The following is a 15,827-nucleotide window of genomic DNA, read 5'->3' as shown; positions in this document are numbered from 1 at the left end:
TTGGCAAGTGGTGGGTGCCCTGGGACCTAAGTTCTCTGATGGATCTAAGAATAGTTTTCAGTTTATGTAGTTTCTTTTCTTCTTTTTGGGAGGACAGGAATGACATCTTTCATGCCCTTTGCAAGTCAGAGCAGAAACCTGAAGTCTTTTCCTCTAACTTTCCCAGACTGAGTTCCAGAAGCCTGGTAAAACCAGCCCATGTGAAATTCAGAGTTGACAATTTTGCTTGGCAATACGAATAGTAGATTTGGTAATTTTTCTGTTTATTTAAAGCAAATGCAATTGTTTGCTCGGCAGCATTGGAATAAATCTGACCCTGGGGCGCCTGGGCGGCTCAGTCGGTTGTGTCCGACTTTGGCTCAGGTCATGATCCCGAGGTACGTGAGTTCAAGCCTCGTGTTGGACTCTGTGCTGACAGCTCAGAGTCTGGAGCCTGCTTCAGATTCTGTGTCTCCCTCTCTCTGTGTCTCCCTTGCTTGTGCTCTGCCTGTCTTTCTCTCAAAAATAAATAAACATTAAAACAAATTTTTTTTTAGGGGCGCCTGGGTGGCTCAGTCGGTTAGGCGTCCAACTTCGGCTCAGGACATGATCTCGCGGTTTATGGGTTCGAGCCCTGCATCGGCTCTGTGCCGACAGCTCGGAGCCTGGGGCCTGCTTCAGATTCTGTGTCTCCCTCTCTCTCTCTGCCCCTCCCATGCTCATGCTCTGTCTCTCAATAATAAATAAACGTTTAAAAAAAATTTTTTTTTTAAAGAAAGAAATCTGACCCTAACGGCCCTACTTACACCAGATATTCTACTAAAATATATATATGTATAATAGATACACACACACACACACACACACACACACATACACACATCTATGTATATGTAGAAATCAGCTTTTTAGAAATGATTAACATCAGGGATATATAAATTTAAGAAGTCAGATAAATAGTTCATAATATTAGATTATTTATTATTACCTCCAACAATACCTCCTGCAGCATAAACTCCCAAACGCCCGTAATGGCATTCATGTGAAAGTGGTCTTCTAAACAGAAACAATCCAGTTTCTCTACCGTTTAAGTACATAAAGTTTGTAAACAAAGTCATCTTAATCAATGATGGGAAAAAAATCTTAGTGCATTAGAAATGGCTATACAACATCAGTCTGTAAGAATTAAATGCTTGCTTTTAAAAATTAGCTGGAGGGGCGCCTGGGTGGCGCAGTCGGTTAAGCGTCCGACTTCAGCCAGGTCACGATCTCGCGGTCCGTGAGTTCAAGCCCCGCGTCGGGCTCTGGGCTGATGGCTCGGAGCCTGGAGCCTGTTTCCGATTCTGTGTCTCCCTCTCTCTCTGCCCCTCCCCCGTTCATGCTCTGTCTCTCTCTGTCCCAAAAATAAATAAACGTTGAAAAAAAAATTAAAAAAATAAATAAATAAATAAAAATTAGCTGGAATCGGGGCGCCTGGGTGGCGCAGTCGGTTAAGCGTCCGACTTTGGCCAGGTCACAATCTCGCGGTCCGTGAGTTCGAGCCCGCGTCAGGCTCTGGGCTGATGGCTCGGAGCCTGGAGCCTGTTTCTGATTCTGTGTCTCCCTCCCTCTCTGCCCCTCCCCCGTTCATGCTCTGTCTCTCTCTGTCCCAAAGATAAATAAACGTTGAAAAAAAATTAAAAAAAATAATAATAAAAAATAAAAATTAGCTGGAATACATAAAACTCTGTGCAAAGAAAACTAGAAAAATTTTGGATGGTCATAATATAAACCACACCACTAGCTGAGAATGAAACTGTGTTATTTATTCAAAGTTATTTTCCAGGGCGCCTGGGTGGCTCAGTCGGTTGAGCGTCCGACTTCGCTCAGGTCACGATCTCACGGTCCGTGAGTTCGAGCCCCGCATCAGGCTCTGTGCTGACAGCTCAGAGCCTGGAGCCTGCTTCAGATTCTGTGTCTCCCTCTCACTCTGGCCCTCCCCCCCGTTCATGCTCTGTCTCTCTGTGTCTCAAAAATAAATAAATGTTAAAAAAAAATTAAAAAAAAAGTCATTTTCTACTTTATTCGTTCCTTTGACAACACAAATTTGTGAACCAAAGATTAGATTCTGTTCCGCCGCATTTATGAAGTGAACAAGATTTCACTTTCGAAACAATGTTATGAATTTTCCTTAATGGTAACAGCCATCAAGTTTTAGCAACAGTTATACTTTTGAAAGGGTAATAATTTGTCCAGAAAATATTTTAGTTGTAGTTATTGCTTCCTTACTCGCCATACACCAGTTATATTTACAAAATAGTTATATTACAGCTGGAGGTTTAGTTTATTTATTTGTTGCTTATTTATTTATTTTACAGCTAGAAGTTTTCGCTTTTTAACGCAAGCTTGATTCTTCACAAATGTCTGTAATTGAGGCACAGAACAACACATTGCACCCCCCATTGACCTGTTAGTGGATACAGGCAGTGCCCCTGGGATACAACATTGCAGGGTATACCTTCCTTTCACCAAGGGTAATTCCAAGAGATAGATACTGTTATGAGCCACTATCTGCTAAAACTCCTAACAGTCTGGGGTATCTAGGTGGTGTCCCACAACCCACATAGCCCATCTCTTGTGCTGGATCAATGCATATGATGTGTGTAATAAGTTTGATCACCACCATGGAAATGCTCCTTCAGGGAGAACTTACCAAAGGAAATAAGTCTGATGAACTATAGATCCCACCGTTGCTCCTAATCTCAGTTCTGTGAGTGTGATTCCTTCTCTCTCTGCTATAACACCTCCTAGGTACCACTGACAGTCCTGGTGTAAGAGCCACAACCAGGAGGCATAACCAGGATTGGCCTAATCTTTGAGAGGTCAGACTTCCTACATTCCATACTTTACCATGTCCCTTTACCATCAAAGTGGGGCAAGGAGGTACCAAGAGATACCCCAGTGGAACAACTCCGGAGGAAAAGAATGTGTAGGCATACTGGAAAGATCGGCTTTGCGTCTTGCTGATGCTGAGGCTTTATTAATCCAGTCAGGTCGGTGACTCTTTTCCTTGACTTCTGGCCTCTTAGCCTAGGAAACTAACATGATGGTGAAGTCAGCAGAATCTGACATATGATGCTCTTCCCGTGTTTCCTGGTGGAAATGTTCCCATTCTGGATACCAAGACCCCCATGTTATATACATAGACTGATTTGTAGGGATGAAGGGAACAAAATCCCCAGGTAGGGTACTAGGAGTTCAGTACATGGGGCTATTTCAATTTGTACCATTTTGGTCCCGGAACTATTTACTCTACCTATGGGGAATAAAGAACCGTACTGGGGTCATTGATTTAGAGTATGTAATTCAATTTGGAAATAGTTGTCTGTCTTTGCAGAGTATCATCTCCTAACTGGCTCTCGGTGCACTGTAAATTTAACAAAGCTATCCCATTGCTCTATGATAGTGGCAGCTTCTGTGTGGAAGAGTGCGAATTTGAACCAGGGGGTTTGGTGGTCATGATCCCCCTGCCATGCCTTTTTTCACACTCCATGCATGTCTTCTTTGGCTCAATGAACTGTTACGAATAAGTTTGTGTGGGTGGATCACGTGCTTCTCTGTGCCTTGGAACGGTTATTCTAGCGGAGTCATGAAGGCAAGGAAGAGAAATACTTAGCCAGAATATGGGTTGATCCGAGTCAAGATGAATCACTGCCCTTTGGTCTTGAAAGGGATCTAATGTGACCAATTCGGCATCCATATTCTAGTTGGTCTCTTTGAGAAATGGCCTCACATTGTTGATCCAACATTGGCATATTATTGACCCAGCACATTGACATTCAGCCGTGATGGTAGCTAATTCAGACTTACTCAGTGGGAGTAATGTTGTTGGGTTTATGCATAGCTTCTATCCCTACTGTTCTTTGTACCAGATAGTGGTGCAGATTTTGGCACTGGGATATGGAGTTCTACTTCCTGGTAGCAAATACCTAAAAATATAGAAGCGAGTGGCCTTAGAGGTTGGTAATGGGTAGAGGCTGGAAAGGTTTTGAAGTGCATGCTAGAAAATGCTTCAATTGCCCAGAAGAGACTGTTAGTAGATAAATGTATGTCAAAGGCAATTCTTTTGAGAGCTCAGGAAGAAAAAAGGAGAGGGCTTTAGAGACAGTTTTTTTTATCATTTTAGATGATACATACGCCATCTTGAATAGAGTATTGGTAGACATGTGACTGTTAAAGATGCTTCTGGTGAGGTTTCAGATGGACAGAACATGTCATTGGAAATTGGAAGAGAAAAAAGATCCTTCTTATAACATACCAATGAATTTGGTTGAATTGTGTTCTAGTGTTTTGGGAAAAGTAGAACTAATAAGTTATGAACTTGAATATTTAACTAAGGAGGTTGCTAAGCAAAGCGTTGAAGGTACCACCTGGTTTCTCTTTGCCCCTGACATGAAGTTGGAAGAGGGGAGAGAGACATCAAAGAGGGAAGTCGTAAGCAAACAGTAACCATAACTTGAATATTTGGAACATTCTTAGCTTACACATGTTGCAAAAACAATGAGAAAGAATGTCCTGGAGATAACATCAGAGGTGTGGCTGGGCCACCACTTGCTAAAGTGTTTCCGGAGGTGGCTCATAAAATCGAGCAGCGTCACTGCAGAAGTCAGGGTTGTGATGTCGTTAACAAGGAAAGATCTGGGTAGGACCTGCTTGTCTAATGGCTTGGGCGCCTCCAGGTTGCATGGGAGGCCAACCCATTTTTAGAGAATTTGTTGTTAGCAGACCCACGGCCAGCCTGGACTGAAGATAAGAGAAAGAGGGAGAAAGGAAGCAAGGCAGACTGTTGGGATTCTACGGGATGGGCCAAGAAAACTCCCTGGCTGTGAACATGCTTTAGCCTTAAAGGTAAAGGGAAGAAGACCCCGAACACAGTTCAGAGCTTGGTGGTGGATGTGTCTTCTACCTGCTAACACCCACAGAGGGTGAATTCCCCCAGCAGGGAATCCACTTTGGGTATGTTTCACAACTCTCAGCACAGACCCACTGCCAACTGGTAGGTAAATGAACTATGATTTTCTCAAGGTCCGTTGAATGAGTTCATGGCTGGGGCATGTGAGTCGCAACCTCCGTCCAAGTGTGGGCTGCTGGATAAAGGTGCCAGCAGCACCCTTAGAAGGAGGAGGGGCAGACCCCTCTTCTCTGACTGCTGTCTTGGTGGGCTCCACCAGAACCCTAAGTCCTAACCAGCACAACAGGGACACCCCAGCTGGGGAAGGCGTGGCTCCTTGCAAAGGCACGTGCAGCCCAGATTTGCAGTTCTCTGTTGCTGCATACCGTGCTGCTGTGGTACTTCCGTCCCCCACCCCAGCCCTATGGAATATCATGGGTTCCCCCCCCCCCCACCGGGCATGGTGACACAAGATCGAATGGCCTGAGCACTTGGTGCTGGTACCACCTAAAACACCCAAGGAAGTTTGCATGCTACCCATTAAACGTAAACCACTCTCTCAAAGCCAGTGGAAGACATTAGATGAGGCCCAACTCCTTCTCCCTGAGATTGGTATAGTCCAATGAGTTTCTCATTTATTTTTTTAAGTTAATTTATTTATTTTGAGGGGGGCGCACTTGGGAGGGGAAGAGAGAGAGGGAAAGAGAGAGAAAGAATCCCGAGCCGGCTCCCCACTGTCAGTGCGGAGCCTGACGTGAGGCTTGAACTCACGAACCGGGAGCTCACGACCTGCACCGACATCACGACCTGAGCCGAAATCAGGAGTCGGACGTTTAACTGACTGAGCCACCCAGACACCCCTCTCATTTTCTTTAAATGTAGCAACCCAAATGATCTGGATTTTATATCTAATTCCAAAGAGGCCCCAAATCGACCCCAAATCCAGAGAATTCTCCTTGTAGGGACCCCCCACCCCAATTACAAGTCTGGACTCCTTTACTTCATGGGGCCTCCTATACGATTCAGGAAGCCCTGGAGGGAACATACATGGGGGTCAGCTATGAAGGAGATATTCACACAGACTCCCAGGTGTGGGCCTAGACAGCCCACAACCCCAATGCCAGCCCTTGGGTGCCGGGCCCTGCAACACTCCTTGCAGAACACCCTTCCCACCTCCTGGTCCCTGAGCCCCATGCTAAGCCTATTGGGAAGCGACCCTTAAAATGATTCTTAACAGCACAGTGCCCTATACTGGCAGTTCTGCCAATTGGTCTCTGATGACCTTGACCCACAGTAGCCCTGGTGCAAATTCCTCTCCCTAAAACAAGCAATGATCTCACTAACAGAGGCCAACTTCAATGGCCCAAGATCTCAAGGCCCCCTCTGCTCCCAAACAACTTCCCCAACTGCAGCCATCAGTTCCCCAGGGCATTACCCTAGGGACCTGGTGGCTCCCTGGAGCTTGCCCCGCCTCCTAAGGACAGTCACCCATTTATATATCGACTGGTCCTATTAGACATAGGAGCTCAAGTCAGGACAATTCCAGGTAACCCTTCTCAGTTCCCGCAGCGACCCTACAGTCTACAAGGCATGGCAGCTGAAACTCTAAAGGGAGTGAATATTAATCTAGATGTGTCTATTGGCACCGTATTTCTAGAACAGTTGCCAATGGTGGTGGCCCCCTAGCTCTCTTGTTTTTTCCTATCAGAAGTACCAATGCCCTCGCTCAGTGACACACCTGGGAATAAACCCAAATTCCTGGCCTTTCTCTGGAGAGCTGCCCAACGAGAACCCGTCCAATTGCCTCCTGTAGTGAAAATGTTAAATACACCAACATATTGGCTGAAGCAAAGTACAGAAGGACTTTGGCCCTTTCCTTAGAGACATGCTTGACCCCGGGGTCATTAGCCCTACCATCTCACCCTTTAAGAGCCGTGGACGGTGTTAAAATTGACCACCAATGAATAGAGACTAACAAGTGACGATCAAAATTTAAATGCACCAGCTCCTGCCATTAAGGCTTCCCCTTCCCAATATTGTAGAGATAATAGGTGGTCTGCAAAGGCTCAGGGCCTCTCCCTGCTGTCCTAGCTGTAGCCAACATGTTTTATTGGGTTCCAATGACTGAAGACTGAAGACAACTTCAATTTTCTTTCACTTCCAGGGGCATCCGATATACCTTTCCTTGGCTGTCCATGGAGGAGCTGAATAGCCCCCCATCAGATATAGCCTCTAGCCTCTGCAGACAAGATCCAGATCCACTCAAACTAACCCACTGCCGCCTCTGACATCATATAGATGACATTCTACTATGGGGGCCCTCTGAGAATGCCACACAGGAAGACTCTTATCTAGTGACACAACGTTCACAGCACAGAGGACTGCGGTTGCCCCGTGTAAGGTCCAAGGACTGGCCACTTCTGTCAAGTTTCTTGGCAGAGTGCAGTCAGCTGAGGGCTGCGGAGTCGATCTCTCTGGAAAATACCAACCGCTCACCGTCAAGCCTCCTGCTACACTTCGGCAGGCACAGCACATGCGAGGCCTTTTCACCTTTGGGGGACAACACACTCCACGCCTCTCCAGTCTCCTGAGGCCCATTTATGCCGCTGCAAGCAAATCAGCCTCTTTCCACTGGGGAGAAGCTTAATCAACTGCCTTACAGCAGGCCCTGCCATTAGTTCCTCCGGGCCCAGAACTTTGAGTTGAATTACTGGCAATACCTGATTATGCCTCGTGGAGTCACTGGACTAAACGTGGCTCGACCTGGTTGCTTGTGGGTTCCGGACCGACCGTCTGCTCCAGATAGCAGCCTTGTACTCACCATACATATACGAGCACGGAATCTCGGCAGCTTACTGGGCCCTTTAAGAGAAAGAGGCATTAATGTTCTCACAGTTCAAACTGCTTTACACACAAGCCCTACCCTGCTTTGGGTCAGAGATTCGACTCAGCAGAGGCTTGGCCTGGCCACGGAGGCCTCACTGACAAAAAGGAAACGATACCTTCAAGAAAGGGCTAAATTTCGTGTTAAGGGCCTTTCCAAATTATGAGGGGATGCGGCTTCCTCCACGCTCAGCCCCTTGTCCATTGACACTGAGGTGCAGTGGGGGCGCCTGGGTGGCTCAGCCGGTTGGACATCCGGCTCTTGGTTTCCGCTCAGGTCATGATCTCACGGTTCGTGGGTTCGAGCCCCGCGTCAGGCTCCGCACGCTGGCAGGGTGGAGCCTGCTTGGGATTCCCTCTTTCTCCCTCTCTCTCTGCCCCTCCCTTACTCATGCCCTGTCTCAAACAAACAAACAAACAAACAAACAAATAAAAAGTGGAAAGGGAATTGGTGTTTTTCACTGACCGCAGCAAAGTCCCTGTACGCAACGCAGCTGCCTGGAAGGCTTCAGTTTATCATCCTGCCAGCGGCACGTTCCTAGTCGGGAGGGCCCTCCTGGCCTGGTCCAACTAGCAGAATCGGTAGCGGTGTGCCTGGCTCTACACAGGCCGCAAAAGCGAGACTCCCAAGGACGCTCACTTTTACTGACTTCTGGACGGTAGCCAATGATCTCGTTGTCTGTCCTAGAAAATGGCAAAGGGGTCATTTCATGATTCAGGGAAGGCCCATCTGGGGTGCCTCCATTCGGAGAGAAACAGCCCACTCTCACGTGCTGATTCTGGTCGTTCTGTGTCTGCACGAACCCACCCACACACCGGCAGACAACAGAAACAGATTATAACCGCACTGCAGATCCTTATCCAGAAGGCTTGCCTGTTTCAAGACCCCACATGAACCAGAATACCCAACATTGCCCCAGACACAACTATTCCTCCAGAGATGGCATACCCACTAGCGGAGTGGGCCCATATTACATCAGGCCATCGGGGAGGGACAGTCCTCACTGTCTGGGAATACAAGCATGGCCTGTTTCGGGCCCTCACCCTGGCTCTAGCCAAAGTGGGGGTAGTCAATTACCTCCTTTGCTCCCAAACAGAATCCTGAAAGCCTCCCAGGTGGGGCTTGGGCAGCAGGGGGACAGACCCTGCTGGATGGCAAATATGTTTTCTTGGGCCACCGTTGCCCTCTGCTGGAGCTATTGGGTATGTGCCCATCATCGCTGATCCCTTACCTGGTCACTTGTGCTGGCTGACAGCTCTCTCCAGGCATGCTGCTTCCTGTCACATGATCTCCTCCTTAACCAGACATATGTTCACTCCCTTTGCCCCACCAGACATTATGGATTCAAATCAAGGTGCCCATTTCGCCTCCCAAGTGTTCAATCACGGGTTCTGGAACATGGTATCTCATGGAGTTACCACTTAGCCAACGGGCCCCCTTGGCCAGACATAAAGACGCACAATGACCTACTCAAAGACATGCTCCTCAAGCTTTTAAACAAGTGGTCCCCCAGATGGACAGAAATTTTACTCCAGTCTCTAATACTGCCTATTTCCCGGCCCTAAGATCTCCAAATACCTTACACCAACCACCAGTCTCCTCCAAAGACTCCGTGTTAGTACTCACTCCCAGGGCACCCCCACGCTTTTGACCTCAGAAAAGACATTATTCACGTGTGCTCACCAAATGAATGTTTCCCTTACCATTTTGATTTTCGCTCATCTTGCCATCTTCCACACTGATAGAGGGCAGATTGTGCAATATGAGTCTTATAATGGAGAGCCCTAGGGGACAAACCCCTGCCAAATTGCTTAGAGATTATGATCATACATGTATTATTAGCCTAGATGAGGTTAAGGCAACCAGCTTTGCCTTACTATTCGGTTTATAAAGTCTCGTTAATTAAAACAAACTCACCAAAAAGTTTGCAGGAGATGAAAATTATAGCTCCGGGCCCCACTAGAGGAATTGTGTGGGCCTCAGGGAGAGGAAAATGCCCCCCCCCCCCCACTTAGTGGATGGCTAGTCACACTAGAAAATGAAATCCAGGGGCACCTGGGTGGCTCAGTCGGTTAAGTGTCCAGCTTTGGCTCAGGTCATGATCTCGAGGTTCGTGAGTTCGAGCCCCACATCAGGATCTGTGCTGACAGCTGAGAGCCTGGAGCCTGCTTGGGATTCTGCATCTCCTCTCTCTCTCTGCCCCTCCCCTACTCATGCTCTGTCTCTCTCGCGCATGCACTTTCTCGCTCAAAAATAAACGAACATTAAAAAATTTTAAAAAGAAAACGAAATCCAAAACAGATTTCCGGGATCTAGTGGCCCCTTCAGCAGAGCTCTGTGCTGCCCTGTCACCCATCTTGGTTGCCTGCAGAGGCCTTGAACTGACACTAGCCCCTCGTGCAAGTGCATGCCTCACTGGCAGCCCCAGAGTCCAGGCAAATCCAAGTTCCCGCCCTGACTTTCCCAACAGCCCTTGTCATCAACGGTCTTTCCTGCCTCCCAGCACCTGCATGCCTCATGCGTCCCTTCAATAGGACCCCCGTGGGGCTTTACCGAAACCCCACCTTTTTGGTTTGATATTCACCAGTGCAGCCCTAGAGGGGGACCCCAAAGCACTCTACCCACATTCCCTAATGAAGCATGGGCCCCAAGTTTTGTTGCTCTTTCTGGCTGCCCCCTGCCTTCGCCTCCCCATGGTGCCCTTTGAGGCATGCTGGGTACTGCCTCCAGGGTCTGCGAGTAATAAACTTTTCTATTTCATTTTCTCTTGTGGTCTTTTACTGAACCACAACTCACCACCTGGCACCCCGTGCCCCACTTAACAAATGTTAACTTAGCAAAATCAGAGCAGGGCTAAAGACGACTGAGGGCCATGTTAATGGAAATTGGGTGACGGGGAACTTTGATGTGTAATGTTAGGCAAGAGTTAATGAACTACAGCAGCTGTGCTTAAGGACCTACACCTGATGAGCCACATCTGTACCTGGATCTTACTGAGATGATAAGATCGGGTACCTTGAGCTGGTGCTATAATAAGGACGAGAATTCGGGGAATCTCGAAAGAATTGAGAATATAGCTCAGAAAGAGAGGGTTAACAGAACCTTCCTTAAGGGGCGATCTGTGCCCATGTCCAGGAAGAAGCTCTAATCCCCCAATTAGAAGACAGAATTTGCCATAATTTCTAGCACTTCTCCCCTGTTTTCTGATGTCACCATTGATTCTCCAACTTGTTTTTCTCTCTATAAGAATCCCTTCGAGAATTACTACCAAAGGGGCGCCTGGGTGGCTTAGTCGGTTAAGTGTCCAACTTCAGCTCAGGTATGATCTCACAGTTCATGAGGTCGAGCCCCGCATCAGGCTCTCTGATGTCACCACAGAGCCCACTTTGGATCCTCTGTCTCCCTCTCTCTCTCTCTGACCCCCTCCCGCTCACTCTCTCTCTTTCTTTCCCTAAAAAGCAATCAATAAAAAAAGAATTACTGCAAAACACAAAGTAAGTGAAATATGTTCCCTGGTAACCCTTTGCAAAGGGATGACCATTTGAAAACATGACTGTCTAGAGGGCATCTGCTGCCTTTTGTCACACTGGAAGGAAACTGGCCCAGCCCTCTGAGCACAGCATTTTTAGACGTGTGCTCACTATACTTCCCGACCTAAAATATGCCTCGTCCTGTTTGCCCTGCACCATGGAACATCACAGCCGATGGGTCACAGCCGATGGAAGATCTACAGGACTTTCTTTTTAAAAAACAAAAAATTTTTTTAACGTTTATTTTTAACAGAGAGAGACACAGAGCATGAGAGGGGGAGGGGCAGAGAGAGATGGAGACACAGAATCTGAAACAGGCTCCAGGATCTGAGCTGTCAGCACAGAGCCTGATGCGGGGCTCGAACTCACACCGAGAGATCATGACCTCAACTCACAGACCGGGAGATCATGACCTGAGCCGAAGTCGGACGCTTAACCGGCTGAGCCCTCCAGGCGCCCCATGATCTACGGGACTTTCTTTGACAAGAAATATCAGTTTTTATGAATCGGCCACCTACCCTCCTAAGTGATATATGATGAACCAACCAACACAAAAGGAAAAGACATAGAATAAACACATGTTCTGCATTCAGTAAAACAAGCGATCCTTTCCCCACTGGCTTCGGTATAAACCATGACCCTTTCCCCGAGGGGCTGAGTAAATCTTCTGAAATAAATGACCAGCCTCCTGGGGCAGGATCTGAGAAGGCAGTTGCCAGAGTTTCAACTCTCACCCTTGGCATTGGCTAAAGGGATTTGGAAAACACTTACCAAACACTTACCAACACTTACCACCCTTTTCCGCAGCGGTTTAATTCCCAGTGAAACCAGATGATCTGAATGTCACAGGCCACACAACAGGGCTCGTCCCCTGAGATGTACTGTCATCTGTGGGAGGGGCTCAGGTCCTCTCCCTGATCTCGCTCAGGTTTCTTCAGTGGCCAGGACAGTCCTCAGGCCTACAGGAACCGGCAGCCCCGGGGAGCTGACTGCGCTCCCCGGGCTGGGGGCTGCCAGGGTCTGAGGGATGAGAGTCTGGTGTTTGGATGTGTGCATGCTTGTGAAATGCCTTCAGGCGTGTGTATGTCACACAAGGTCACCTAATGTTGGCCCCTGCAACCACTAAGCCTACTGATGCAGGCTGTCTAAACCTACTGATCTAGGGAGCCATGAGGGAGTCTGAGGTTGGTGGCAGCAATGATGAGGCTATAGCTAAACCAGAGGCACTGGCCACATGGAACAGTCCAGGTCTAAATCTTTCCCTGGGAGGGGCAGCTGGCTGGCTCAGTCAGTATGAGCAGGCAACTCTCGATCTTGGGGTCATGAGTTCAAGTCCCACATTGGGCATTTGGCTTACTTAAAAAAGAAATGTTCGTAAATCTTTCCCTGGGGACAGTGACCCTGAATGATGGCTTGCCTTCCTCACTACAGACCTAGAGCACACAGCTCCCCTCAGGGACAGCCAGGGGGCTTACTCACTCTTTTTCCACATCCAAGAAACCCGAATCAGGAAAACCCTGCTACCCAAGTGCTCGAGGTGGAGAGTCCAGGAGACTTGAAAATCTGTGCCCAACAGAGATAAAAGACACTTATATAAGTTTTGAGTTTACATCTTATAAAGGACAATAATAAATAGAGGCCCAGGCAACCAATGACTGGTTTTAAGTATAAAGACCTGGTATGTTTTGTGGAATGTTTCCTTGCCGGGTGACGATTTTTAAACTAGAAAATAATTGTAGGGGCGCCTGGGTGGCTCAGTTGGTTGAGCATCTGACTTTGGCTCAGGTCACGATCTCATGGTTCGTGAGTTCGAGCCCCACGTTGGGCTCTGGGCTGACAGCTCAGAGCCTAGAGCCTGCTTCGGATTCTGTGGCTCCTCTCTCTCTGCCCCTCTCCGCCCACATTCTCTCTCTCAAAAATAAATAAACTTAAAAAATTTTTAAATAATTGTATAATTTGAGCTGCTAATTGTTGTTAAGTGGGGGGGAAGGGCTTAGAGTGTTCTTGTGGAGGATACATGATGGAGCCTTCTAGGGTGTTAGAGTTTTTTTCTGTATCTTCATCTGGTTGCGTATTTACACATGGAACTATTCATTGAACTGTACGTGTTTGTTCACTTTACTGTTTGTAGTTTTGCCTCAATTAAAATAACAACAAACAAGTGAAGGAAGTTAAAGCCAAAATCTGAACTGTGACTGAAGTTCCCAGCTTCAGTTTCCGGCTGATGAGTCTGGTAGGGTGACAGGTAGACAGGATTCCTCGCTGTACGATTAGTTCTGGGTCCGTCCAAACACAGCAATTATCTTTATGGCTTCCTCATGTTTTATCTACCCACCTGTCACCACACACGTTGCATTCTTTGGTAAGGAACAGATTCAGGTCTCCACTATTTCAACGTTCCTCAGGCATGGTGGGAAACCTCCCTCACAAAGGCCAGTAAACAGACCTCCTTCCTCAACTCAGGCGTTGGAACGAGTCACACGCAGGTGTTTTCTGTGCCGTCTCCAGCTCTTCCTGCATGCTAGATCTCACAACCTTCAACAACAATGCAACAAGAAATGGCTCAATTGTCACAAAATGGTGGGCATTGTGAGGAGCAATGGCCCCCAATAGAAAACCGGATAGATGACTTCTCTTTCTGTCTAGTGGAAAACATACCCACTGAAGATGCATCGACAGGTGTAAAAGTTTATGATTTCCATAAATCCTCCACACCAGGACTGTCAAGACTCCAGGGGCGTGCGTGCTGCCAACATGATGAGGTGGGAAAAAATAGGGGCCGCCACTGGTCATCGGTTCCTTGTTCAAAGAGATTAGCAGAGGCATTGTAAGTGTTTCTGATGAGTGGCCTGGAGCCCTGGTCTGGAAACCGTCCCATTCATCTTTTAGCTGCTCCTTTTCCATTTTTCTCTTGGGCTTCTCATCACCGTGGACAGGGCCACCATTCCCAGGAAGAGGGCGGCCTCACGGCCTCAACACTGTAGCAGCAGCAGCACCAGCACTGGAAACCCAGGGTTTCCACGTGGATCCCTCAGCTCCCCTTACAGCTGCTCTGTGAGGGGTCTGCCCTTCCCTGGGATGCTGCCAGGGCTCATGACTGGGACCATAGCCCCCTGGTATCCACAGACCCTCCCCTACCTCCACCTCTTCCCAAACACCCCTTCCCAATTGTCTATATGAACACTTTTCTCTCACTGCCTCTTTCAAAGACCTTCTGTGGAATTTAGCTTTGGAAATAAAAGTCAACCAGTCTCACAGGCTTCTTCTGCTTTCATCTGCAAAATGTCTTCCAAGCGACCAGAAGCATAGAATGGATAATCTGAGGGAATGTGGGGGAAGAGACAGGAGAAATTTCAGGAAAACCATCTATTATGAATACCATCGGTTTATCAAAGTCATTCTTCCTCCTAATGAAGTATTTGTTGCTTCGTGAAGAGAAAGACTGATGTCTATTTTGTTCATCTCCCCGGGGGCTGGTGGCCAAGCCACAGAGCCTGATGTGCATTGGGAGAATGTCCCACAAATCGTCATGAGCTTTTCTGTTGCAGATTGACAACCATGTCGTGCTTAGTAGTTTGGGAAATTAAAAAAAAAAAAGAGCTACCACTTCACATCCTCTAGGACTGCTGTAACAATAACAGCAACGACAGAACTAGAAAATAAATATCGATGATGATGTGGAGACACTAGAACCCTTGCACGCTGCAGGTGGGAATGTAAAATGGTGCCTCCATTTTGGAAGAGTTTGGAGTTCCTCAAAATGTTAAACATAGAATACCCATCCCAGCAATTTCACACCTAGGTATATACTCAAAATAATTGAAAACGTGGACTCAAACAGAATATTGAACATGATAGTACATAACGGCATTCTTCACAAAAGCCAAGAGTCTGACCCTTAACCGACTGAGCCACCCAGGTGCCCCAAAAAGGAATGAAATTCTGATAATGCTACAACCCTTAATAACCTTGAAAAAATTATGCTAAGTGAAAAAGACACAAAAGGACAAATACGGCATTATTCCACTTATATCTAGAGTAACTAGAGAAACATGTAGGGTAGGCAAGTTCACAGAGATGAAGAGTAACTACTAGTTACCCAGGGATTGGAGGAAGGGGGAAAGAAGGGTTTTTGTTTAATGGATCCAGAGTTTCTGTTTGGGGAAACTAAAAGAGTTTTGGAAATCGATAGCGCTAAATGGTCGCGCCACTTTGTGAATGCAATTAGTGCCACTAATCATTTCTAAAAATGATTAGAATTGCAAACCTATGTTATATGTATTTTACACCCCCCCACCAAAAAAAAAGGAGTGAGGATTTTTGGTAAGAAAGAACAGTGGTAGGAAGTATAGAAAGTCTATTTCCCTGAGAATGGTTAATGGTGGCCCGGCTGTCATTCAGTTTTCCAGGAAGCACCAGATGCATTTTTCAAGTACTTGGTTAGTATTTTGTCTGGTTATCATTTTGCAGCCGGATTATCAGCGATTTATTTTTCATTCACTGG

At 47.2% G+C, this 15,827-nt stretch overlaps 1 long non-coding RNA gene across 1 annotated transcript; it reads right to left on the bottom strand.

The window, feature by feature from the left end:
• Window positions 1-5,703: 5,703 nt before the first annotated feature.
• Window positions 5,704-13,980, bottom strand: LOC123380639. Its single transcript, XR_006586670.1, has 4 exons — window positions 13,659-13,980; window positions 12,803-12,886; window positions 8,259-8,476; window positions 5,704-7,771 (listed from the first exon to the last, which is right to left on the bottom strand). It is a non-coding gene; the product is annotated as an uncharacterized LOC123380639 (long non-coding RNA).
• Between the last annotated feature and the right edge of the window lie 1,847 nt (window positions 13,981-15,827).

This window comes from Felis catus, chromosome D1 (assembly GCF_018350175.1).
Source record: "Felis catus isolate Fca126 chromosome D1, F.catus_Fca126_mat1.0, whole genome shotgun sequence".
Lineage (NCBI taxonomy): Eukaryota > Metazoa > Chordata > Mammalia > Carnivora > Felidae > Felis > Felis catus.
This window is presented reverse-complemented; position numbering and strand designations above follow the sequence as displayed.